Source organism: Grammomys surdaster, unplaced genomic scaffold (genome assembly GCF_004785775.1).
Source record: "Grammomys surdaster isolate TR1022 unplaced genomic scaffold, NIH_TR_1.0 215, whole genome shotgun sequence".
Classification (NCBI taxonomy): domain Eukaryota; kingdom Metazoa; phylum Chordata; class Mammalia; order Rodentia; family Muridae; genus Grammomys; species Grammomys surdaster.
In genome coordinates, this window is record NW_021604660.1 from 5,763,164 (window position 1) to 5,782,167 (window position 19,004).

At 36.0% G+C, this 19,004-nt stretch overlaps 1 pseudogene; it reads left to right on the forward strand.

Annotated features, from left to right (window-relative positions):
- Positions 1 to 10,212: 10,212 nt before the first annotated feature.
- LOC114625297 overlaps positions 10,213 to 19,004 on the forward strand; it is a 28,750-nt pseudogene continuing 19,958 nt past the window's right edge.

Here is a 19,004-nt window from a genome sequence, read left to right on the forward strand (position 1 = left end):
ACTGTTATATTAACAATCATTTGTATTTCATTCTAATTATCCTCCTCTAACACCTATGTGTATATGTGTAGTTTTTCTGTTTCCTTCCATAGATAGATAGATAGATAGATAGATAGATAGATAGATAGATAAATAGATGTGGGTACCTGTTCCAGAGGGCGTCCCATGAAGATCTCTGGCCTGGCCATGTGCAGGGGTTCCAGGCCAAGGATATAGAGTGTGAGCAGGGAGGGGGGATCTCCTCTGCTGCCTCCACTGCCTCAGCTGCCTCTGCTGTTGCCTCTGCCCTAGTCTCTGCTGTTGCTACTCAGTTACTCCCAGGTGCTGCACCTGTTTCTCTGCACTGAGCTGGTCTGGTCTGGGCCAGTGAGAAGCTTGCTAACTAGCAAGGAGGGGGAGATGATTCTCACACACCTTTACTTCTCCTGAATAGGGCTCTTATATATAGTTTTGGGATGGGTTAGGATCTGGAAGCAGATAAAACTATTGGTTTCGTCTGAGAGCTTGGAGATACATCATCTACATGTGGGAGAGCCTGAGGCACTGTCCCTACATGACTGAAGGCCATAGACCTTTCTGTGGGAGGGGATATGGAGGGCTGAAGCTAAGTGAAAGGAACCAAGGGCCCAGGAACAAAGCGGAACACCTACCGTCCCATTAGGTTACAGGGTTTGAGGTCTGTGCTTGACCAGGTTCCGAGCTGCCTCTCACAGCCCACCACCCCACAGATAGATAGGTAGATAGGTAGGTAGGTAGATAGATAGATAGATAGATAGATAGATAGACAGACAGACAGACACATCTCATAGGAAAACATTCAAGTCAGTGACAATTTGTGTTACATAGTCAGAAATGCTTATTTAGGCTGTTCCTGTGAGTAAGTAGTCTAGTGCACTGATTTCAAAATTCTTCACTATGCTGTCCCCACGAAATGGATTATTTTGCAAATATTGCTTTAGTTTGCAATGTTGAACAGCCTTGATGTTTAGAAGCTTAAATTATTCTAAGACTGCTCTCTTCCCTTACCAGGGAAGTTTTGTACATGAGACAGGTAGATTCTGTTCTTTGTGGGAACCTGACATCAATCATTGCCTATGAGCAGCTCATGTGGGTAATCAACAAGTGAAGAATGGACTAAGAACATAAGTATAACAAAACCCTGTTATTGTAGGAAAGAAAAGGCACCTAATTTCTACCAATATGAATACAAATAGGATTTGGGAGAGTGTTGCTCAGAGAAGATACTTTGAACATTAGAAAATGAATTTATTTACTTTGGGAGGTACTAAATCCACAGCTAACTTGATTTCTACAGGATGGTTTTGTAATGGAAGAAACAGGTTAGATGAGCATCAGAACCAGAAAGGGGATGGTGAAGATCAAGCCTTGAGGAATGCAGCCACCGACCCACTCCCAGATAGGTTTGAACAGGATGATGTTTTATCCAAGGAAATTATCAATGCTCATTGTAGCTGTCACTTTCAAATATATCATAACTGTTTGCTTAGTAATTTTTGTGACTCAGTAAATAGGTACCTTGTTTTTCCACAGCTCTTTGTATTTCCTCCATAAATAAATCTCCTCTGGAGTTCCTATAATAATATGATAAAATTTTACAAAGTCAATTTACCCAACCTACCTAGGCTGAACTTCTAATGTCTTACCTAGTACATTACTCATTAAACAAAACAAACTATGTAGGGACCATTTGTACCTCAGCAATCCTTTAATACCTGTCATTCTTAACACTGTAACAGACTTGTTCTGTTTCCACAACTGATCTGCAACAGTGAGTAGTCAAATGGTAAATGTTTAGCATCTTTAAACCTCAGTTTTTTCTATCCATGACTTACCTATTATTTTCTCTTATATTTTCTGCCTTTATCCTTTCTTTACACTTGAATTGTAATAAGGAACTATAGATCACCTTAAAATACCAACCTCAAAAGTTATGTATGAATCTCTCTTTCTTACCTTTCTCTATTCCGAGAGACACAGCTTATAGTAAAAGACAGACACTTGAGTGACCACTCATTAGACATAACAAATAATAGTGATTATTTTTCAGTTTGTTTTGCTCAGCCACCAGATTTCTTTGTAATCACAATTTTCATTTAGGGAGTATGTGAGTAAATTGTTGGAAAATTTATGGTATCGATGTTAAAATCTCATTCTGTCTACCATCTTATAACCAATATTCATGAACAGAACACAAGTATTCTATTTCCCTTAGTCACTACTCTAGCTGTCTGGACTTCAGCAAGCCAGAAAAAATAATAACTAATGACTTAAGACACAAGCTATATCATTCAGTTTTATTTAACTACCAACCCTGAAGCACTTCACACAGGTGACTATAAAGTAAAATGACTTACTATTGCTTCTTTCCAAACATCTAAACTCTGACTTGTATTGCTCAAGTGTCTTAGATGTTTCAAATAAAATGAAATGTTGGATGGCATGTAACATGAACAGAACTAGATTTTTTTTTTTTAGATTTTGACACACTAAATTTCTTAATGTACATAGATATTCCTTTGGAATAATCAACTCAAATATGTACTTAAAATGATATTGGACCTACTGGCATCCTCTTACCTACACATTACCTCTACATTTAGTAGAGATTTCACTGGCAGGTCCTACACACATACTGGTCTGGGCTAAATTTTGAAAACATGCAATCTGTGTTTTCAAAAAGATGCAAGCTCTCTTCTCTCTCTCTCTCTCTCTCTCTCTCTCTCTCTCTCTCTCTCTCTGATTCTGAATGAGATTAAATTTACTGAATAGTTTATTTTATTTCTTCTTTAAGTTGATTTCAATTAAAAGCTAATAATTAGGAGAAAAGTCTAACTAATATCTAAATGATTTGTTTTCTAAGAGTGTTAATTGAGATTTTAAAAATTATTAATAGGTAAATCTTATCTATTTTATTCTCTTACATCACATATTATCAGCTAGATTGTTATATTTACTGTCATTTGTTACTATCCTACACCAATTAATATGTTTATGATAACATGTACTTCACATAAATAAAATATTCATATATAAAAACCTGGGTGTTAATTTTAATTGTCCTTATAGTTGCTGTTGGTTAGGCTATTTTGTTTTATTTGGCATATTTCATCACACCAGGTTTCCTAAAAACAGTATGACTCATGCATTAATATATCATTCACACTGAACATGTTCATCTTCATGTAATTTAGAAATAGACTTATGAAATGAAACTATAATATACTCATGCTCTCTTGTATTTATGGATACTAGATTTTTTAATATACAAAAGTACGTGTGTGTTTATGTGTGCATGTGTGTGTTTTTGTGTGTGTGTGTGAAACACTGGAAGACAAAAGGAGAGTGTTTTTTATAATTTGTGCAGTTTTTATTAGTTCTTTACACATTTTAGACATTAATTTAGATATTTTATATTATTAGAGGCTATTGTGAGGTGTGATGTTTTCCTGATTTCTTTCTCAGCTCATTTATCATTTTTATGAAGGAGGGATACTTTTTATACTTAACTTTTTATTATGCCACTTTGCTGAAGTTATTTATCAGCAGAAAGTGTTCTCTGATAAAGCTTTTTGGAGTTACCTGAGTCCTAGATGATATAATTGTATGCTAAATATGATATCATAGTCAGTATGCTAAAGCATATTTCCACGCACAGGGCAAACTAGGTAGTTTAAGAAAACCTATCAATACAAAACCAAAACTCCAATAAAGAATGAAAAAGAACATGACAGAGCAAAGCAGATGTACTATATATTTAAACTGTGTATTACTGGATGTGTTGTGCACATGGTCTTGAATGGTCCAATCTCCATGCCAGGATAGTAAAGTAATCATGGGAGGTCATGAGGTGGAGTTATATGTAAGTATCCATGGACCAACCACACATAGTTATTCACTGGCACTCAAGCTTTGGAGGTACACACACAAACAGGTAGACTGTCATCAAGGAAAAGAGAAAAATGTAAGCTCAAGCCTCTTAAGAACATATTTAAATAGAATCACACAAATGTGACATTTTTGCAAGTAATCATTGTATAACAACTTCTATCAATGTTTACAGGTTCCTGGAGTCATTGGGTTTGTGGTCACTCATTAACTCTTGGGTTTCCAGCACCATCTATCTTGGCCCATGGTGTATCCATATCTATGTTATGTTGGCTAAACATAAACTTGCTGTTATGATCCTCTCATCCCAACTGGTCTTTGTATGGGCACAACTTCCAAATCTGGTTCTCCATAGTACACCACAAGCTATGTCTCAGAGCAGATATTCAAGAAAATTGTTACATTTTGATTAAAAATTTTTCCCCTCTACATATAACTATTCTGTAGGTCGAATGACAGCATACAGTCCCAAGCATCTTCCCCTGACTCTCACGATAAGCCATGCAGAAAGAGATCTTTGCCTCTAGAGCTGTCTAACCACCAACTCAACAAGATTCTTCATAAAATGACTTTTTGTCATTCCTTTGTTAGCATTTCCTAGCACTGCCCTATCCTATGTCATAACCAGTACATACTCCTTGTTCACACTGTGTGCATCTCTGCCTGCCTGCCTGCCTGCCTGTCTGTCTGTCTGTCTGTCTGTCTCTAAGTATCGGTCTCTCTGTATTTGTCTCTCTGTCTCAGTTTCCTTTTGTCTCTCTTTTTGTCTGTCTGTGTGCACCTCTCTCCATCTCTCTCTTCCCCCCACTGTCTTTCTGTTATCGATCTCTCTTTAAAATACACTGCTATTAAAAGCACAGTACTAAGATTGCTAGGTTTTTTTCTTAGTTTTGAGCTGTGGTTCCAACTCTTTTTTTTTATTGGATATTTTATTTACATTTCATATGTTATCCCCTTACCCCATCGCCCACCCACCCGGGAACCCCCCATCCCCTTACCCCTCCTCCTTCTTCTCTGTGGATGTAACCCCCACCTACCCTCCCCACTCCCACTTCCCCACCCTCAAAATTCCCACCCCCTGGGGCGTCCAACCTTCATGAGGTCAAGGATCTCATCTTCCACCTGTGCCCGGCAGGGCCCTCTACTCTTACATATTCAGCTGAAGCCCTGGATCCCTCCATAAGTGCTCCCAGGCTGGTGGTTAGGACCCTGGGAGCTGTGGTTGGTTGGTATTGTTGCTCTCTTCATGGTGCCACAAACCCTTTCAGCTCCTTCAGTCCTCACTCTAACTCCTCCATTGAGAACCCCATTATCAGTTCAATGGCTAGTTGTGAGCATCTGCCTCTGAATATGTCAGACTCTTGAAGGCCTCTGAGGAGACATCCATATCAGGCCCTTATCGGCATGTACTTCCTGACTTCCACATCAGCATCTACCTTTGGTGACTGCATATGGGGTGGATACTCAGGTGGAAAGGTCTTCAAATGGCCCCTCCTTCAGTTTCTGTCCCTCACTTTGTCTCCATGTTTGCTCCCTTGAGTATTTTGTTGCTCCTTCTATGAAGAACTGAATCACCCCCACTTGGTCTTCCTTTTTTATGAGCTTCATGTGGCCTGTGAGTTGCATCTTGGGCATTTCAAGGTTCTGGGCTAATATCCAATAATCAGTGAGTGAATACCATGTGTGTTCTTTTGTGATTGGCTTACTTCACTCAGGATGATAATTTCTAGTTCCATCCATTTACCTAGGAACCTCTCGAATTCATTGTTTTTAATAGCTGAGTAATACTCCATTGTGTAAACATACCACATTTTTTGAATCCATTCCTCAGTTGAAGGACATCTGGGTTCTTTCCAGCTCCTGGCTATTATAAACAAGGCTGCTATGAACATAGTTGAGCATATGTCCTTGTTATATGTTCGAGCATCTTCTGGGTATATGCCTAGGAGTGGTATAGCTGGATCCTCGGGTAATGCTATGTCCAATTTTCTGAGGAACCGCCACACTGATTTCCAAAGTGGTTGCACCATCTTGCAGTCCCACCAACAATGGAGGAGTGTTCCTCTTTCTCCACACCCTCGCCAGCATCTACTATCACCTGAGTTCTTAATCTTAGCCATTCTGACTGGTGTGAGATGGAATCTCAGAGTTGTTTTGATTTGCATTTCCCTGATGACTAAGGACATTGAACATTTCTTTAGGTGCTTCTCGCCCATTCGAGTTTCTTTCATTGAAAATTCTTTGTTAAGCTCTATACCCCATTTTTTAATAGGGTAATTTGGTTGTCTGGTGTCTACTTTCTTGAGTTCTTTGTATATATTGGATATTAGCCCTCTATCAGATGTAGGATTGGTAAAGATCTTTTCCCAATTTGTTGGTTGTCGTTTTGTCCTATTGACAGTGTCCTTTGCCTTACAGAAACTTTGCAATTTTATGAAGTCCCATTTGTCAATTCTTGATCTTAGAGCATATGTCACTGGTGTTCTGTTCAGGAACTTTTCCCCTGTGCCCAAGTATTCGAGGGTCTTCCCCACCTTCTCTTCTATTAGTTTCAGTGTATCTGGTTTTATGTGGAGGTCCTTTATCCACTTAGACTTGAGCTTTGTACAAGGAGATAAGAATGGATCAATTTTCATTCTTCTACATGTTGTCCTCCTGTTGAACCAGCACCATTTGTTGAAAATGCTGTCCTTTTTCCACTGGACAGTTTTAGCTCCTTTGTCAAAGATCAAGTGACCATAGGAGTGTGGGTTCATTTCTGGGTCTTCAATTCTATTCCATTGATCTTCCTGCCTGTCTCTGTACCAATACCAGGTAGTTTTTATCACTATTGCTCTGTAGTACAGCTTGAGGTCAGGAATGGTGATTCCTCAAGAGGTTCTTTTATTGTTGAGAATAGTTTTCGCTATCCTGGGTTTTTTGTTATTCCATATGAATTTGAGAATTTCCTTTTCTAACTCTGTGAAGAATTGAGTTGGGATTTTAATGGGGATTGCATTGAATCTGTAGATTGCTTTTGGCAAGATGGCCATTTTTAGTATATTAATCCTGCCAATCCATGAGCATGGGAGATCTTTCCATCTTCTGAGATCTTCTTCGATTTCTTTCTTCAGGGACTTGAAGTTCTTGTCATACAGGTCTTTCACTTGCTTGGTTAGATTCACACCAAGGTATTTAATATTATTTGCAACTATTGTCAAGGGTGTCATTTCCCTAATTTCTTTTTCAGTCTGTTTATCTTTCATGTACAGGAAGGCTACTGATTTGTTTGAGTTGATTTTATAACCAGCCACTTTGCTGAAGTTGTTTATCAGGTTTAGGAGTTCTCTGGTGGAAGTTTGGGGGTCACTTAAGTATACTATCATATCATCGGCAAATAGCGATATTTTGACTTCTTCCTTTCCTATCTGTATCCCTTTGACTTCTTTTTGTTGTCTAATTGCTCTGGCTAGGACTTCTAGTACTATATTGAATAGGTAGGGGGAGAGTGGGCAGCCTTGTCTAGTCCCTGATCTTAGTGGGATTGCTTCAAGTTTCTCTCCATTTAGCTTGATGTTGGCTACTGGTTTGCTGTAAATTGCTTTTACTATGTTTAGGTATGGGCCTTGAATTCCTGATCTTTCCAAGACTTTTATCATGAAGGGATGTTGAATTTTATCAAATGCTTTCTCTGCATCTAGTGAGATGATCATGTGGTTTTTTTCTTTGAGTTTGTTTATATAGTGGATTACATTGATGGATTTCCGAATATTGAACCATCCCTGCATTCCTGGGATAAAACCTACTTGATCATGATGGATGATTGTTTTGATGTGTTCTTGGATTCGGTTTGCTAGAATTTTATTGAGTATTTTTGCATCGATGTTCATAAGGGAGATTGGTCTGAAGTTCTCTTTCTTTGTCGGGTCTTTGTGGGGTTTGGGTATGAGTGTAATTGTAGCTTCATAGAACGAATTGGGTAGTGTTCCTTCTGTTTCTATTTTGTGGAATAGTTTGAAGAGAATTGGTATTAGGTCTTCCTTGAAGGTCTGATAAAATTCAGCACTAAAACCATCTGGTCCTGGGCTTTTTTTAGTGGGGAGACTTTTAATGACTGCTGCTATTTCCCTAGGGGTTATGGGACTATTTAGATGGTTTATCTGCTCCTGGTTTAACTTTGGGACCTGGTATCTGTCTAGGAAATTGTCCATTTCATCCAGGTTTTCCAGTTTTGTTGAGTATAGGCCTTTGTAGTAGGATCTGATGATTTTTTTAATTTCTTCCGTTTCTGTTGTTATGTCTCCCTTTTCAGTTCTGATTTTATTAATTTGGATACTCTCTCTGTGCCCTCTGGTTAATCTGGCTAACGGTTTATCTATCTTATTGATTTTGTCAAAGAACCAACTCCTGGTTTTATTGATATTTTGTATTGTTCTTTCTGTTTCTATTTGGTTGATTTCAGCCCTGAGTTTGATTATTTCCTGCCTTCTACTCCTCCTGGGTGTATTTGATTCCTTTTGTTCTAGAGCTTTTAGTTGTGCAGTCAACTTGTTAGTGTGTGCTCTTTCCAGTTTCTTTTTGTAGGCACTTAGAGCTATGAGTTTTCCTCTTAGCACTGCCTTCATGGAGTCCCACAAGTTTTGGTATGATGTGTCCTCATTTTCATTGAATTCTAAAAAGTTTTTAATTTCTTTCTTTATTTCTTCCTTGACCAAGTCATCATTGAGTAGAGAGTTGTTCAGTTTCCATGTGCATGTGGGTTTTCCATTGGTTTTGTCATTATTAAAGACCAGTCTTATTCCGTGGTGATCTGATAAGATACAAGGGATTATTTCAATCTTTTTGTATCTGTAGAGGCCTGCTTTGTGACCAATTATATGGTCTATTTTGGAGAAGGTACCATGAGGTGCTGAGAAAAAGGTATATTCTTTTGTTTTAGGATGAAATGTTCTATAGATGTCTGTTAAGTCCATTCGGTTCATAACTTCTGTTAATGTCAAAGTGTCTTGGTTTAGTTTCTGTTTCCATGATCTGTCCATTGCTGAGAGTGGGGTGTTGAAATCCCCCACTATTATTGTATGAGGTGTAATGTGTGTTTTGAGCTTTAGTAAAGTTTCTTTTATGTATGTAGGTGCCCTTGCATTTGGAGCATAGATGTTCAGAATTGAGAGTTCACCTTGGTAGATTTTTCCTTTGATGAGTATGAAGTGTCCTTCTTTATCTTTTTTGATTAATTTTGGATGAAAGTCGATTTTATTTGATATTAGAATGGCTACTCCAGCTTGTTTCTTGGGACCATTGGCTTGGAAAATTGTTTTCCACCCTTTTATTCTGAGGTAGTGTCTGTCTTTGTCACTGAGGTGTGTTTCTTATATGCAGCAAAATTCTGGGTCTTGTTTGTGTATCCAGTCTGATAGTCTGCGTCTTTTTATTGGGGAATTGAGACCATTGATATTAAGAGATATTAAGGAAAAATGATTGTGGCTTCCTGTTATTTTTGCTATTAGAGGTAAAGTTATGTTTGTATAGTTATCTTCTTTTGGGGTTGTTGGAAGATTACTTCCTTGCTTTTTCTAGGTTGTAGTTTCCCTCCTTGTGTTGGCGTTTTCCATCAATTATCCTTTGAAGTGCTGGGTTTGTGGGAAGATATTGTGCAAATTTGGTTTTGTCATGGAATATCTTGGTTTCACCATCTATAGTGATTGAGAGTTTTGCTGGGTATAGTAATCTGGGCTGGCAATTGTGTTCTCTTAGGGTCTGTATGATGTTTGTCCAGGCTCTTCTGGCTTTTATAGTCTCTGGTGAGAAGTCTGGTGTAATTCTTATAGGTCTGCCTTTGTATGTTACTTGACCTTTTTCCCTTACTGCTTTTAGTATTTTTTCTTTGTTTTGTGCATCTGATGTTTTGATTATTATGTGACGGGAGGTATTTCTTTTCTGGTCTATTCTATTTGGTGTTCTGTAGGCTTCTTGTATGTTTATGGGCATCTTGTTCTTTAGGTTAGGGAAGTTCTCCTCAATAATTTTGTTGAAGATATTTACTGTCCCTTTAAGTTGGGACTCTTCATTCTCATCTATACCTATTATCCTTAGGTTTGGTCTTCTTATTGTGTCCTGGATTTCCTGGATGTTTTGAGTTAGGAGTTTTTTGCATTTTGCATTTTCTTTGACAACTGTGTCAGTATTTTCTACCGTATCTTCTGCATTTGAGATTCTCTCTTCTATCTCTTGTATTCGGTTGGTGATGCTTGCGTCTATGACTCCTGACCTCTTTCTTACGTTTTCTATTTCCATGGTTGTCTCCCTTTGAGCTTTCTTTTTGTTAATTTCAAAGGGTATAATTTTAAGAAAACTTTAGTTAAAATGGAGATAGTGAAAAATATGTACGATTTTGAAATTCGAGATGATGACTTCTTTATAGTCACATATCCAAAGTCTGGTAAGTGCCATATTAGGTCATGTTATACTGGCCTTTTGTTTTGGTTAGATAAGTACATATATAGTCTTCACATAATAATGTCAATTAAACTGAATTAGTTCCTTTTCTCATAGTTAAAACCAAATTTCTCATCATGTCAAAGAAATCAAACTGGCAGAAGTTCATCATCTTATGTGTGCTGTCAGGAAGCTCAAGTGAAAGAATCTAGTAGAGATAACCAATCACATATATATCCAAAGAATTTTCTCCATGATAATTCCAAATCACAACAGAAAACCAATATTAGGTACCATTGCACTCTAAATTTTAGAATAAGTTATGGTCAAAGAGAGATTAAATCGAATGGAATTCTCTATGTCATATATTGCTATGCTTATATTACCATTGATTGTGGAAAAGTAGAGGGAAAATAAGTTTGTAAACAATAGCAACTACTTGATAAATGGTGATGAATTGCCTTAGCCTGTTGAACAAGACTGAGATAGTCCAAAACCTCCTTTTTCTGCAAGAGACACATACTTTATTATTTAGAAGTATTTTCTCAAGCAATGATTCAATTTCCAATAAATTTAATTTCATGGACAACATTTCTGAGACAATTGTAATATATTTCAATTTCTAATAAATAAATAAACAAACAAACAAAGACTAATAAACAAACATTTTTGAGCAGGGAGCTTTCCTACAATTATTTTTGGGGTTTGTGAAACTTAATTGTGACAAGCTTGCCACAATAATTTCTCTTTTATTGTATCATTCTTGTGGTCAGGAAGATGAACTCCAATTTCTTTAGTAAAGGTAACTTCTACTTCAACAGGTGAATGTTGGGATGTCTTGGATTGAGTTTCTGCAGTGGTTGAGAGACAGACTAAAGAGTAAAGCAGCAGCTGTTAAGATTCCACATGTGCCCCACACACAATGTATTTTTGTTTATGCACAATAACACCATATTTGACCATTTTAGCAAGAATAGTTAGCAAAGCAATATTTATTCATATTAAATCCTACTTTGTTTTTGGTCTTTGCAATGTTTAATATGTTACAGAACTTGAATAACTCTGTGAGTTACTCTGTTTGACTGTAGATAATAACTAAATAACTCAGCCACTAAACAGTTTCTAGGTGCTTATGAAAGTCCAGTAAGACTGGGATAGACAATGAGTATTCACCTTGTACAACCCAGGATACCAGACACATTCATTGTTAAAAACCCTGGAAACTGATGGCATGACCAGTTCTTACATAATTTTAGACTCACCAGAACTCATTGGAAGTAGAGACTAAGCAATGAAGTCCACATTGCCACCAGTGAATTATCTTAGATAGCCACTAATAAATAATGAGTAAATTATACATAACTTTATTTGAACCCAGTGAATTATTTTGGATAACCATTAAAAATAATAAATAAATTACAAATTTATAATGAATAATAAACTTATGTTTTATTTAAATTTTAAGTAATAAATTAAATTTATTGGAATAGATAAAATTCAATAAATATTCATAAAGTTAAATAAATTTATACTATAAATAAATTATAAATAATAAATTAATAATAACCTCACCAGTATGGTATTTGATCACATCTAGGTCTGTCCTTAAAGGAAATAGGTTTTGTACTTTGTATTTTCCAAATTTTCCACTGTGTGGCTTGAATATCATGAGCAAGAAACCAAATATCAGTAAGATATTTGAAAGAACACTAAAATCTTTAGTGTCCTCTTTCAATGTCTGTGTTCTGATCTGTTGCTTGCAATATGCCAGAGAAGTGTTTGAGCATGCAAAGCAAGTAAAGGAGTGGATACTGGAAATATTTGATTCTAGTATTTATACTACAGGTAAACAAATAACAAAGTAATTTCAGAAATTAAACTACTCATGAACAACAATAAAGTGGCATTCAGTAACCTGATATATGTTTTATGAAAATCAAGAAAAAACATTTTAGAAGGCTACAAATATTTTAAAAAGGCAAAAATAAAAGATGCAGTAAGATGGAAGCACCACTCACCCTTGTCTGATCTTATCTGATCACACTCCATCCATGTGTAGTGAGTGATGTGCTGCATTTTGCAAGTGAATATCTACCAATGTTAAATAAAAAACAGTTAAACATTACCACAGGGACTCCACATGAAGCATGGAATACATCATCACTACAAGAATAATCTGAATAACTACTCCTAAATCACTGCTTTCATTCACAAGAAAAAAGAATGAAGAGTCATTGATTTCAGCCTTACATACTTGGGTATAAATACAGACAATAATGAATGATAACTGGGAACATCGAAGTATGCTTAAAATGCAAAGGAGGACAAAGGTCCAAACTATTTGTAATATGGATGGCATTACTGTTAGTACTCATTATTAAAACCTAACTCAGAATTGAAAACAGGATAACATTCTACTTTTACAGGTACCATCTGGACTCAACAGATCCTCAGCTTGATTTGTTTTGAGGATCACCGGAACGGAACTGAGAACATCCAAACGGTGGATAGAGTACCATCCTTCGAGTACAATGTTCGCAAAGTTGACTATGCCAACATCTCATCACCTCGTATCTTCTGTTCCCACCTTCCATATTACTTAGTACCAAAAGGTCTCAAGAACAAAAAAGCCAAAGTATGTCATAGAGCTTAGTCACTTGTTGTACTCACAAATTGCCTTCTCTAAGTACTTCATAATTAGGTTATTTCAGTATAATGCTATTATAATGCAACTGCTATGAAGAACCACAAGTACCAGAGTACTCAGCTTTTTTTCTGAAAAAAGTAGGTTTACCATTCTTTTGTTTGAATGAGTTTTTCTCAGACTTTTAAATGTTTATCAACATGGCAGCTAATAAAATGTGTCTCAAATAGATCTTAAGCTGCATACTCAGAATGAGAATACTAATGTTTGATATTTATTGTCCAAAATTATTTTTCATTCTCTGAAAAGACTGCCATTAGGCTAACATTTTATTACATTTTTCTGTCAGTCTGCTTTGTATCATTTCTAGAAATTAATCTATTTCAGCTATCCACAGTGCTTTTCAATGTATGTTTTGATTAGCAACATTCTTTTTTATTCATTTATTTATTCACTTTACATTACAACTGCAGTCTCCTCTCTCCTCTCCTCTTTGTCCCACCCTCACACAACCCTCCTCTCATTCTTCTCCTCCCTTCTTCTCTGGGAACAGAAGGCCCCCACATAGGTACCAACCCACCCTAGCAATAAAACCTAATAAAATCATTCTTAATTTTAGAGTTATCAAACTAATGATTGTTTTTTAAAATAAATTCATATTTAATAAGCATTTCCTTGCTTTAAGGGTACACTTACATTCTTTGGTAATTGTATTTCTTTCTTATTCTTTTCCTTCCTCCCCTTTTTTTTTTCTGGTGATAGTCTTGCTTTGTACTCAAGGCTAGCATGATCTGGTCTTCCTGTCCTAAATTCCCAGATTCTAGTATTGTGGACAGAGAAGATGATTATTTTTATGCATGAGTTTTTAAGCTACTTATATGTTTAATCTATATTTAAGTTATTTTCTGAAAAGTACAAAGGAAAAATCTATATTGATCTGATTATCGTTGTTTTTAAAATTATCTCCTACATTGTCCTATTTGTACATTTACTATCACATAATACCCATCAATTGACCTTTATGGGAAATTAATTTTCCTTTCAAAATTGTTATACAATATATTTTGATCATATAATGTAAATTAATTTTCAGTATTTATGAATTACAAATAATATCACTTCTTGAGAACTTAGATACATTCTTGGACATGTATGAAATGCCATGGAGAAAAGCTGTTTATTACAATGATACTTGTAACACTAAAAAGATATATTAACCACTTTCCTTTCTACAACTCAAAGACTAGAAGAATTAATTATTCTTATTGTCATAATTAAATAGTGTAAATTGTTTTTTAAATTTATAAGCCTAAACAAGGATTGTTAAAAGAAATAACTCTGTAATTCTTTCCACAGATTCTTTATGTCTACCGAAATCCTAAAGATATTTTGGTCTCCTATTTTCATTTCGCAAATTTGATGGTTATACTCCAAGCCACAGATACTATAGAAAATTGTATGCAAAAATTTCTAGATGGAAACAGTAAGTATTCATTCTTTTAACTGGACATATTTGAACTACACGAAAGCTTCTATTTAGCCAAATTTTGAAATGTATGGAAAACAATTTAAAGAAATGGATCATGTCAATGAAATGCAAATCCATATGTTCCATTTCTGAGAAAGGAAAATGAAAAGAAGAAGCAAAAACTATAACAACAAAGAAAAAACAAAACCGCAAAAATTAATCTTGAGTGACAATTAATGTTAAACTCATCTGCATCCAACTATTCTATCTTTGTATATCATTGAACGATTATCAAACTCACAAAGGAAGTATTTTGTTTACAGCTATTCTACAAACTCCTTCAAGCTAGAGACAAAGAAGAATGATCCATTCTGGCAGAGTGAATGTTGAGGGCAGTGCGTGTTTCCCCTGGGCCCTTGTAAGGCTTTAAATACAGTTATAGGATTGTTCACTTGACAATTTAGAGGTAAACTAATTCAAGAGCTCATAGCATGAGCCTCTTATAAGATGATATTCATATTTTGTGCCACTGTATACAGTGAATATTGTTGCTCAGATATTTTCTCAAATAAGAGGAGAAATAGAGACATGTGCACTCAGTGGAGAAGAAGGAAAATGAAATATTGTGTCATAAGGCCATCTTCAGCCTCAGACCCTTGGGTATTGCTTCCTTCCTACTTGTATGGTCACATTATATGTGGTATTTTGAAAAATGTCAGTAATTTGTTTCCCAAAACATTCAAAATTTTAAATAGTGATACAGATGTCCACTTCAGCAACTCTGGTTTATTTCTGAAAATTCGTAAACAGAGCAAAGGGTAGAGTTTGTTATTTACTACAGACATACACAACTTGCCATACTTTTTAAAAAATTAATTCTTTTTATTTTAAATTTTATATATTCACCATTGCTCTCTTCAGACACACCAGAAGAGGGGATCAGACTTCATTGCAGATGGTTGTGAGCCACCATATGGTTGCTAGAATTTGAACTCAGGACCTCTGAAAGAACAATCAATGCTCTTAACTGATGAGACATCTTCCCAGCCCTTACTCATTACCTTTCTTCCCAGTGGCAGGAAACAGTTGGTTTGACCACATAAGAGCTGGTATGAACACAGACATGATTTCAACGTAATGTTCATGAGCTTTGAAGACATGAAGACGGTAAGATGGGAAAACCATATTTTTAATTACTCTTTTTAAAAATGAAGTCTTGAACCACTTGCAGTCTGATCTCCCACAGTTCCTCATCCCATTCTTTCTATCCATTGCCTCCAAGAGGATGTTCCCACTTCACCCACTGTCAGGCTTTCTCACTCCCTGGCCTTAAGTCTCTGGTGAGTCATTTTTAGATGATTTTTTACATTGTTCTTCTCTTTGTTGAAAACATATTCTTCCAGGTATCTCCATACATAACTCTTCATTGGGTGTTTTGTGTGAGAAGATATCTAATTTCTTCCCTTTGTCTCATTGACTGGACTTCCTCAGTACTCTATTTTCATTGTACAGTAATCTTTTCTGGTCCCTTCTTTTTCAAGAAAGGACATGTAAAACAAACTTCAAACATTTACAGCAGCAATGGCTTTCATTATTAAATACTTTATTATTTCAGGATAATTACATATAATAATGATGTCTGGTGTGGTGTTCTTGCATATGAATAGAGTATACATTGAATAAAATATTCAATAGAGTAGATGGATCATCTAGCCATTCTTCTTGCATTGTCATCTGTTCTTCCTCTAAGACTTTTCCAAACATTATTAATACAAATCACTATTAATCTCAATTCTACTGATAGTTTTGAAATATGAGATCACACATGGCATTTGTTCTGGCTTATTTCAGTTAGTTCTTAGCTTCATACATTCATGCATGTGACAGAATTTCATTACATTTCTTTGTTATGTCTGAGTAATAATCTATTTCATAAATATAGCATATGAAATATCATAAATTCTTTACTCTTCAAACTGTTGATGGATTATAAGGTGAGTCCATGTCTTGTGGTTGTAAACATAGAGCAGTAACACTAGATAACTATATGATTTTGAATGGTGGCATCATTTCCATTGCCTATATCCTCAGAGATGCTATAGCTATCATGATGACCCATCTTCTCATAGTCTTCCATGATCAGTAATTAATAAAGGCTATAAAGGAACGTAAAATTAGTGTTAAATGTGGACAATTAGATCCACAGACCAGAATTGAACATGTAAGACAAGTTTTCCATGTTTAAAAAAATTCTTGGATCATGTCTCTCAGATGAATCTGTAGGATATTTTTCAGATTGACCACAGTTAAACAGTATCACATTTTTTTTTTTGCCAGCTTTGCACTTTATTGTCATTGCCACCTCAGACCTTGACTGCATAGTGGCACATTGGGTAGACCTGCTCCTTCTGCTGGAATTTTTAGGTCTTTAGATTCTTTTTCATGTTTCATGGTTCATAAGTCAGCAGTTCATGCTTCTCATCTTGGGGCACAGGATTCGTAGCCTGTATTCCTTACTCTTGTAGAATTTCTTGAGGTTTTGTTTTTGAGTCTGGTTAAAGACAATGAGGACAAGGGTGATGGATTTTCACATGACTCCTGTCAGCACCTGTCACATTGGTGACCTGAAGCTGGGACAGCTTCACATTCAAATTCTCACATCCTCCTGTTTTTTTCACCATTTTCTTCTTCTTTTCTTGTCATGCATGTCCCAAGCTTTATCTTGGCAATGGCTGTTTTGCTCCTTACACCATGTTGTAACATGCCTTGCAAATCCAAGGGGTTGAACTTTAACACTCTCTGAAAACTTACTGACATGATAATTAATGAAAAAAATGAGTAAATGATTTCTCTATGCAGGCACTGAGGATTTACCTCTTTATAGAGTTCATGACCTCACAAGGAAAGGCAAAGTACCAGGAAGCAAATACTCAGAGTAATAAACATGGAAGTGTGTTTGGCCGGGTGACATGGCTTAGTGGGTAAATGGGTCTGCTGAGCATACCTGACAACCCAAGTTCAATATCTTTCTTTTATCTATATCTTTCTATTTTCCATACTTCTCAGGACTTGGGGTATTTATCTTTTGTTTTTTTTTCAGTCACCATGCATCAAAATCTTTTGTATAAATCAGTTAGCATTAGAGTCCTATTATTATATTCATGCAGGGCATGAAATTCATTCCATATATGATCCCTTACAAGATGGAGCCTAACATAAACCTGTTGTAGTAAATCTCCAACCCCAATAAGCCCATGCAAAGAACATATAATTCAATTCTAATATTTATAAAAGGCACACCCAAATTGAGCATAAATGCCACTACACTAATCTATTCCTCAGTTATAAACTATTTTGCTACTTTGTGGTTCCTCGATGCCACATTCTCCATCTTCCTTCCATCTCTTCTTTTTTCATCCTCCTTTTCTCTTCTGTCTCTTTGTCTCCCCTCCTACTTCTCTACTCATCTTGAAACTTCCAGTCCCACCTTTTTCTTCCACTGCCTAATCATAGGCTCTAGCTTTTATTTGACCAGTTAACATGGGGAGAGTGTTCACCTGATTATGTCACCTATGCTTCTTCATGGCACTCCTCTTGAGGGAGCAGAATTAGCATCAAAATACAAACAGCAATCCACAGCATTTCCCCCTTTGTCCAATTAAAAGACTCTTTCTCTCAGATGTAAAGTGAGCACAACTCTCACCATTCTGTAATTTATAAAGTATAAGACACACTTAACACTCAATCCAATAATTTTGTCAATGAAATAAAGAAATCTAGCATTTATCCTAACTTAAATGGTATGCAATTCTACCCCGAATTACATTTTTATTTTACATTACATAGCATCTGAAAACCCATTATCTCAAATCTATTCCATCTTTCTTAATGCTAAACAGCTAGGGTTGGCTATGAGACTACATCCAGTCTTCAACCCTATCAGAAATTCTAGAATAACTTAAAAATTACCTGAAAATATAAGGAACTGAAAACATAGCTTCCAAAACTTGACTACTTTATAGAGACAGTTGATAACTAGGACAGTCCCTCATTCCTCAAAATGTTGGAGCATCAGTCGTCAGCCTTCTGACCCAGGATCATCTGACAGACCTTTGTAATTCAGGATTCTGAAGGACTGATGACACAGTTTTGGCAGAGATTATCAGTCTTATATTCTGCATAGTGTGCCATTTTTCTGGACAGTATTTTTGTCTGTAGATGGATTGAAGCAATGCTTGCTTAGTGGCTGTCTCACTACAACTGGACCAACTCCGTTGATGTTCAATTTCTTCTTCAAATACAAGAATGGGGTGCTGTCAGGGTTAGACATATCTGTAGTCAAATGATTCTCAATAAAGAAATGGCCGTAAATGTCATATTCTGTGGACTGCTGACACCTTTAAAGACTATTTATCTATGCAAAGTATATCTGAACTATTAAGCCTTGACTACATTCCATTTATTATGGAAATATCTCAAAAACACCCATTAAATTAATTCAGAAACATGAGTTTGCTATCTGTCCCTTAAGCCATCTTGCTTAATCATATAGAAACTGTTTGTAACAGCAGT